The following is a 9,283-nucleotide window of genomic DNA, read 5'->3' on the forward strand; positions in this document are numbered from 1 at the left end:
ATTTTTATTTTGAGCAATAACTCGCTAATTTCTTAATTATATATATAAAAAACGTGCCTCTCTGGTTTATTCTTTGATATTAATTGCTCCTTCTAACATAACATTATACTCCCTCCGTCCGAAAACACTTGTCATCAAAATGGACAAAACTGGATGTATCTAAAACTAAAATACATCTAGATACATCCCTTTTATCCATTTTGATGACAAGTATTTTCGGACGGAGGGAGTATATATAACGAGCCCACCTAATACGTGTATTTCAAGGAAGTGCAAATGGGCTAGGATTTCTTAGAAAATATAAATGGGCCTGATTGACGTGAAATTATTTGTTCACCCAGCCCAGCAAATGCACTGTACATTCTAGAAAACATGGGTTAAATATATGCCACATTTTTGCAGGCTGACATGTGGGCCAATAGGTCGAAGCCTATGCACACTAGTAGAAAAAGGGTCAAATGTGAAGCACATTAGTGCCGGTTTGAATTTGAGCCAGCACTAATGTGACCATTAGTGCCGGTTCCAACGGCTAGGCAGGCGGACATCATTAGTACTGGTTCGTGGGCAACCTTTAGTACCAGTTCATGCCACGAATCGGTACTAATGAGGCCAGTGCGGCTGTGGTCAGGCTGGGGCCCCCACGAAGACCTTTAGTACCGGTTCATGGCATGAACCGGTACTAGAGTTTCTTATTAAGCTGATTTTTAGTCCCACCTCGCCAAGGGAGAGGCAGTATGAGCGGTTTATAAGCCATGAGTGCAGAGACAATGACAAAGAGGCCCAATGCTCACCTGCACGTTGATTAGCTTCAAGCCTTTCGGAATAGCATAGATTGCACTGAGCTATGTGCAATGCAGTTTACACTATTCCGAAAGGCTTGAAGCAAATTAACCAGCATTGCACCTCTTTTTTATTTTTAATAACTTATTTGGACTCCGAACTTCTTGTGTGTTCAGTATGCAGCATTCAAAGCGACGTCATCAATTTCCAACATGTTCTGACATCATTTGCTGTTTTTCAGTCATTTACCTAATTGTTTAGAGAGCTAAATGACCGTGAAATTGAAAATCACTACAAAATGAACTGTGAAAATGTTGAAACTTGGCATGGTATCATCATTTCACCCACATAGCATGTGCGAAAGAGTAGAGAGGGTCACGACAAAAACTGGACACACTTCGTGTACAAACTGGACAATCTCTTTCGGAGTATCAGGGTTTCGGATGAGAACTCATCTGTTACATGGGCACTTCAATGTTTTTTAAACTTATTTGAACTCCGGACTTCTTTTGCATTCAGTATGCAGCATTCAAAGTGACGCCATCAATTTCCAACATGTTCTGACATCATTTGCTGTTTTTCAGTCATTTACCTAATTGTTTAGAGAGCTAAATGAACGTGAAATTGAAAATCACTACAAAATGAACTGTGAAAATGTTAAAACTTGGCATGGTATCATCATTTCACCCGCATAGCATGCGCGAAAGAGTAGAGTGGGTCACGGCAAAAACTGGACGCACTTCGTGTACAAACTGGACAATCTCTTTCGGAGTATCAGGGTTTCGGACGAGAACTCATCTGTTACAGCGGCACTTCATTTTTTTAAACTTATTATAACTCCAGACTTCTTTTGCGTTCAGTATGTAGCATTGAGAGCCACGCCATCAACTTTCAACCATCAACTTGGCATGGTATATAAAAATAAATGAATAGAAGAAAATAAATAAAGCAGAAAAGAAAAAATAGCAGAAAAGAAAAAAACTATAGCAGAAAAGAAAAAAACTATATAAAAAACTACTCAGAAATAAATAGAAGAAAATAAATATAGCAGAAAAGAAAAAAAAACTACTCAGAAATAAATAGAAGAAAAAATAAAGCAGAAAAGAAAAAAAAATTTGGGGCGCTGCCCTGTGGGCCTGCTAGACCACGGGCGTGCAATTTCAGGCCCACAAGGCCCAGCAGACTCACAGGGCAGCGCGCCGTAGTTAGGCCCAGAAGAAGCCTGCTTTATAGAGGAGTTCGAAAGGGCAGCCGCGACTGGGTTTATAAACCAGTGCGGCTGGCCTTCGCCCGGCGAGGTGGGACTAAACTTTGTGCACCGCGGGTGGCAGCGCACAACCTTTAGTACCGGTTGGTGTCTCCAACCGATACTAAAGGGTGGTCTTTAGTATCGGTTGGTGGCTCCAACCGGTACTAAAGGTTGCTCTTCCCGCCTCTTGGCGTGGCCAAAGTTGGCCTTTAGTACCGGTTGGTGGCTTCACCCGGTACTAAAGGCCCACCCTATATAAGAGAACACTTCAAAAAATCCAGTTTCTCATCTGCTTCTTCTCCTCTGTCCCGTCGCCCGCCGCCCCTGTCGCTGCCCCCTTCGACGCCCCCGTTGCCATCCCTCGTCGACGCCCCCGTCGCCACCCCGTCCCCGTCCCCGTCTCCGTTGTCGCCGCCCCGGCCGTCCCCGTCCCCGTCGCCGCACCCCGCCCCGTCGTCCCATCCTCGTCCCCATTGTCGCCGCCCCGTCCCCATCCCCGTCGTCGCCATCCCCGTCGTCACCATCCCCGTCGGCGCCGCCCGTCGCCGCCCCCGTCGCATCGCCTCGCCGGTGAGATCCTGCCCCGGCCGCCATGTCCACACACACACATTGTTTTTTAGTTTTTTAGTTATAGAAATTTTTATGTTATTTATTTATAGAAATGTTAGAAATTTTTCTGTTTTTAGTTATAGAAATATTAGAAATGTCAGTTATATATAAATGTTTTTTATATAAATGAATTACCTAGATAAGAATGTTAGAATGTTAATGTTAGATGAATTAGATAGAGAAGTTAAATATTAATGTCAATTGTTAGATGAATTAGATAGAGAAGTTAAATATTAATGTCAATTGTTAGATGAATTAGCTAGATATTAATTAATTAAGTATATGAGATTATTTGAACTAGTTGAATTAATATAACTAGTTTATTTTTAGTAAATGCTTAGTTGAACTAGCTAGTTGAATTAGTACTAGTTTATTTTTAGTAAGAAAATTTAGGTATATGAGATTTGATGATCTAATTAAAATATTACTATATATAGCTACTTTATATATTTTAGTAAGAAAATTAATAGAACTAGTTTATTTTTAGTAATTTCTTAGTTGAATTAGTTGAATTAATAGAACTAGTTATTTTTAGTAAGAAAATTTAGATATATGAGATTTGATGATGTAATCAAAATATTACTATATAGAACTACCTACTTTATTTTAGTAAGAAATTATATGTTAGATATATATTTAATTTAGTTATATGAGATTTCATTATCTAATTAACATTTTATTATATAGAACTAGCTACCTTATTTTTAGTAAGAAAATTAATAGAACTAGTTTAGTTGAATTAGTTGAATTAATTAGTTGAACTAGTTAGTTGAATTAGTTGAGCTACTTTATTTAGGTATATTTTTTGTAAGTGCTTCGTTGAATTAGTTCAATTAATTAGTTGAACTAGTTAAATTAACAAAATTAGTTGAATTAATAGAACTAATAAGTGTTTAATGTTTCACCTATGAACATAGAAATGTCGTCTGACGACGAACACAATTTCATTATGTGCGAATACTGCGAAGACCAGCGCGACATGTGCGGCAGAAATTTTCTAGTTGATGATAGACGCTTCAGCATCAAGCTGGATGAGAACTTCGAAGTGGATACAGTAAGTCCGACAACAAGTCTTTTTTCGTAATTAAGCATGACTTATGCTTCATTTGCTTCAACTTTTAATTTTAATTTTTCACTATTCTACTAGCGTATCCCCTGCCATGCAAGAATTTTTGTCTTGGATAAGATAGGTTTCAGTCCTAATGAAACTATGGAGGTAAAAAGAGTTTACTTGAAGACCGAGCATGGTTATACCTTCAACGTCAAATTATACAATGCAGACACATACACATATTTTGAATGCAAAACTTGGCAAGCACTATGCAAGGCTTATGCATTTGAGCATGATATGGTTATCACCTTTGATATTCGTCCGGAAGATGATATTGAAGACATCTGGGTCGATGTGCAGACGCCTCCAGTTCTACCATTATGTGAGTTTCTCAACCATATTTATGTCTTCGATATGAGATTATTTGAACCAGTTGAATAATTAATAGATCTCAATTTATATTGATAGCTTACTTCCAATCAAGCAAACATATCCGGCGCTTGGTAGACAGGACCGTCCACTATTCCGGGGCTGAACTAAACTGCGAGGAGACAAGTCATTATGTTTCTTGGCTTGAGGATCTTGATGCTGCCAAGACAAATTTTTTTTTCCTGCACTTAGAAATGTTAGTACTCAAAATGTGCGACCAATAGTGTTCGCACTGAACTACGGTCGAATATATTTAGGAAAGATGGTAAGATTTCTACTATTTCTCCTCAGTGCATCTTTTGCATACATTATTTTTTTAAGCTAAACTTCATTGCTAAGTATGTTACTATACGATGTTCTTCAACAGGGACTCCCGATGAATGTTGTGCCTGATTGGATCGAGACTAAAGGTACCATGAATATTGTTAGCTTATGGCCAAGATATCCTACAATGCACTTTAGTGCATTCAGGATTTCTAATAGCGAGGAATGCTTAATAGTAAAAGGCTGGAGCAAAATTGTGAATGATCACAGAGAAGTACTAGGGGGCAGCAATCAGAAGCGCAACCCACGATTAGGAGACAGGTTCATCTACATGCTCCAATATGTTGAATCAGGAAAGCTATACATGTTCTATGCTATTTTACCTGAGAGAGCAGCAAGAGTGATTAATTAGCTAGTTCATGCTCTTAGTACTTGTCCTCTCATGTCCGTGTTCTTCGTCCTGAACTTAATCTCAAAGAGTGATTTGCTTTTGTGGTGTTATGAACGCTTATAATATCATTACCATGTTGAACTCGATGGTATCTTTGCTTCTGGTACAAGTGAATGTTTCTTCTTTAAGCTAGTGTTGGTGGTGATTAGATAGCGGTAATGACTATATGATGATTAAGTAGTGGTAATGAGAAGACTATTATATGATGATTTTTAGCTAGCTATGAAAACTGTTGTTGGTGATGATATATATGATGCAAGAGTTTTTATATTAATATGATGATGAGTTATTATATCATTTATGAAAGAAACTGCATATTAGTTTCAACTGGATGGATTCTAGCTAAGTGATCAAGTATATTCCATATCCATATTACCTCGATCACTTAATTAGGTGATCAAGTATATATAATATGGATATGACATATACTTGATGAATTAGCTAGGATCCACATGCATCCAGTCAAACTAATCTGCGGTACATTCACCTAATGATTTAACAAATCATTATAATGTAAAACAATCACTAAATTAAATTGAAAACACAAAATTAAAGTAAAAGTAAAAAATAAAACCAAAACACACCCAAACATTTAGTACCGGTTGGTGTTACCAACCGGTACTAATGTCCTACGCGTCCACGGAGCTGGCTCGTGCCACGTGGTTGCCCTTTAGCACCGATTCATGCTGAACCGGTACTAAAGAGGGGGGGGGGCTTTAGTGCCCACACTTCAGTGCCGGTTACCGAACCGGCACTAAAGGGCCTTACGAACCGGTGCTATTGCCCGGTTCTGCACTAGTGGCAGGGCGTTGTCAACTTGGTCAACAAATGATTGTGTCATCCACAGCCATTGGATTTATATCCAACGGCCGACATGCACCTTCAATCTCTCGTCTTCTTCCTCCAGCGTCGCCGGGACCGCCTGGTCCGGCCTCCAGCGGCTAGCGGTTTCTGCTTAGCATGCATCGCTGCGAAGCGCTACCCCACCGCCGGCCAGGCTATCCCTCCACCCCTCGACATCTCCTGTTATTCTCCACACACTACAGCCCCACGCCGCAACAGAACCAGTTATAACCCTTCTCCTCCTCTCAATCTGCGACTCCACTGCCGCGTTTTCCTATCTCCGAGTCGTTCCCGTCCGGGGCCTCGCCGCCGTCCACCGCCTCGCTGCGTTCGGTGCGGCGTGGTCAACAAACGGGAGTCATCGGAAGAGGACTTTATGTGGAGAGCCTGATGGCTGGGACCCACGAGGTCCATGGTCGCACGCAAGGAAAGTTCCTCCTTATTAAGCTGAAAAAAATGTTTCCTCCACCTGACAGCTGGGACCCACCGGTTGTATCTTCGCACAAAAGGAAGTGCCTCCTTGTTTTGCAAAAAAAATTATTCATCCCGTTGACAGCTGGGACCCGTCAGATTTGGTGACTGACTTGTGGGCCTACTAAGCGGACGTGTATGCACGACTTTGTCAACTTAATCAACAAATGATTCTAGCAGCTGGACCGTTGGATGTTAATCCAACAGCCGTGCTCCTTCTTCAACCTCTGTTCTTGCTCCTGTCTCCTGTGGGCGGCACCGCAGCTGTGCTGCCGCGCACCCGAACCATTGAAGTTTCCCACTCCTCTCCATCTGCGACTCCACTGTAGCTTAATAAATAGTAACGTCTTTGGTTTTAGCCTGGTTTTCCGTAGATTAACTGGGCAATTCTCTTCTTCTTAATTAATCGACGAGGCAATTCTTTTGCCTCCGTTTCGAAAAATAAATAAATAAATAGTAACATCTAACTGAGCCAGTTAGTTAGATGCGTACACTTGGTGTAGTAGGATCTTTATTTAGTTTGATGCATACACTTGTTCTTTTTTGGTAGCCCTTTTATAATGATGGCTGATGTTTGGTTTGGAAAAGAGATTTGCGTCTTCACTCTTCTAGCCTTCTTACTACTTCTGTTGCACCCCCAGCCCTGGTTGCTGCTGCTGCTATTTTCAATGTACAATCAGTAGTATATTTCGTTTGTTGGTTAAATAAATGTGTTATTAGAACGACAAACACAATGTTTTGGAAGTCGTTGCACGGTTCGATCCTTTAGTGCCCCGTACCGTACGTAACGCTTACTATTTATCGTACGGAACACATTTTTTTGAAACTCGGAACACATTTTTCACTTGTTGATAACATGCAACCCACTGATGAAGGCCCAATAGAGAAGCCCATAATTAACTGGAAGGGAGGCTCTCACATGAATCCGGCCCAGGTACATGCTCATGGTCCCCTAAACATAAATAAGTAAATAAATAAATAAATAAAGCTAAATGCTCATGCACCAGTTCTTTGGGAAAACAGGTAGCCCAGTATTTCTTTTTGAAGAATACCCAAGCTAGGCCTATTTGTTTTCTCTGAATTATTGGGCTGCAAATCTTTCGAGACGAGGAGGGATGCATTCCGGCCTGGCTTAAGAGTATGGTCAATGTCTCTTAAAAGTAATATCAAAAGGGGTTGAAAATTCCAAAAAAATTATAGCAAATGGGATATAAGTTTCTTTTTTTGTTTTTGTTCTTCACTGATATCTTATGCGTATTTCATTGGATTTAACATGACATAGTACTAATTTATTTTTAAATTTGTTCTAGTATGGCTATTAATTTTTGGATTAAGAATATTTTGTTTCCCAGCAAAAAATTGCGAATTTTCAAAATTTCCCACATATTTAGTTAATTTTTTGACCCTGGTACTGACCAAAAAATAGCCAGCAATTCTAAAAATGGAAAACGGGCTGCAATATATTCCATATGAATTAGAAAATGAGTAAAAATTATAAAAATAATAGCGAATGGGCTGTACACGCCACATATTTCGAGGCTGACTTGTTTACGCAAGGCTTTGTCAGTGAACACATGATTCTAGCCGCAGTTAGTGTTGGATGTCCATCCAACGGCCGACGTGCTTCTTCAATCTCTGATCTTCCTGCTCCAGCCGCCTAAACTAGCGCCGACGGGACTGCCTGCTCCCTCCTCTTGTGGCCCGCTGTGATGCCGCGCAGGCTTCCCCGGCCCACCCTACTCCCTCCGCTGGCCTGGCCGCACGCAATCAACTTCCTCCTTATTACGCGAAAAAGAAGAGAAGCAAATGAAACGCTTTCATAAAAATTCTCGTAGAATCGAGAATGAAGTTTTCATTCTGTACATGCCAGATCATGAATTAGTAACTGCATCCAATCTCCGAAAAGTCCCGATTGTTTCGATTTTTGAAATGGGATATTTATGGAATCCCCATGAATAGGATCAAACCTTATTCCATGCTATTTCCATAAGATTCTTCTTTCTTATTCTTAAGCAAGCCCTCGAGACAGAATTGGCTTCTTATTTTTAATGGAATGAAATAAATATTCGCGCTTTCTGACACAGAATCCCCTAGAAGGGTTAGGTACATAGGATATGGATAGTCTTTTTCAATGCGATAGATCGTCATATACATCTAGAAAGCCGTATGCTTTGGAAGAAGCTTGTACAGTTTGGGAAGGGGTTTTTTGAGAGAAAAGAAGAATCTACTTCAACCGATATGCCCTTAGGCACGGCCATGCATAACATAGAAATCACACGTGGAAGGGGTGGGCAATTAGCTAGAGCAGCAGGTGCTGACTAACATTAAGAACTTTTCATACTGGCGGAGTATTCACAGGGGGTACTGCTGACCTTGTACGATCCCCTTCGAATGGAAAAATAAAATTCAATGAGAATTTGGTTCACCCCCCAACACCTTACGGCACGAGCTGACGACAGCCATGCACCACCTGTGTCCGCGTTCCCGAGGGCACCCCTCTCTTTCAAGAGGATTCGCGGCATGTCAAGCCCTGGTAAGGTTCTTCGCTTTGTTCCTATACTATACCTATTTCTATTTGTTACACTATTTCCGTTATGTAAGCCCACTTAGCTCAGAGGTTAGAGCATCGCATTTGTAATGCGAGGGTCATCGGTTCAAATCCGATAGTCGGCTTTTTTTTCTCTATCGATGTTCTACGAACAAGAATCTCTTTTTTTCCGAATTAAATGGAGAATCCAGGATCTTTCAAATCAGATGGTTCTATTTCTCAACCTTTCTGACTTGCTCCTACGGAACCAAGGTCGAAAGGATTGAAAAAGTCAGTCATTCACAACCACTGATGAAGGATATGAAAAATCGAGATCTAGTGACATAACGCAAGGTCTTCCAAAAGTGGAACAAATCTTTGAAGCGCGTTCAATTGATTCATTATCCCCGAATCTCGAAAGGAGAATTGAGGATTGGAATGAGCGTATACCAAGAATTCTTGGGGTCCCTTGGGGATTCTTGATTGGAGCTGAGCTAACCATAGCCCAAAGTCGTATCTCTTTGGTTAATAAAATCCAAAAGATGATTCCTCCCACTGAAATCTGGGGCGCACCGGTTGGGAGGCTGACCCGTGGGCCTACTAAGTTGA

The 9,283-nt window shown here is 40.8% G+C and overlaps 1 non-coding gene across 1 annotated transcript; it reads left to right on the forward strand.

The window, feature by feature from the left end:
* Positions 1-8,747: 8,747 nt before the first annotated feature.
* On the forward strand, positions 8,748-8,820 carry TRNAT-UGU (transfer RNA threonine (anticodon UGU)). The gene has a single exon. It is a non-coding gene; the product is annotated as a tRNA-Thr (tRNA).
* Positions 8,821-9,283: the final 463 nt, after the last annotated feature.

Source organism: Triticum aestivum, chromosome 6A (assembly GCF_018294505.1).
Source record: "Triticum aestivum cultivar Chinese Spring chromosome 6A, IWGSC CS RefSeq v2.1, whole genome shotgun sequence".
Lineage (NCBI taxonomy): Eukaryota > Viridiplantae > Streptophyta > Magnoliopsida > Poales > Poaceae > Triticum > Triticum aestivum.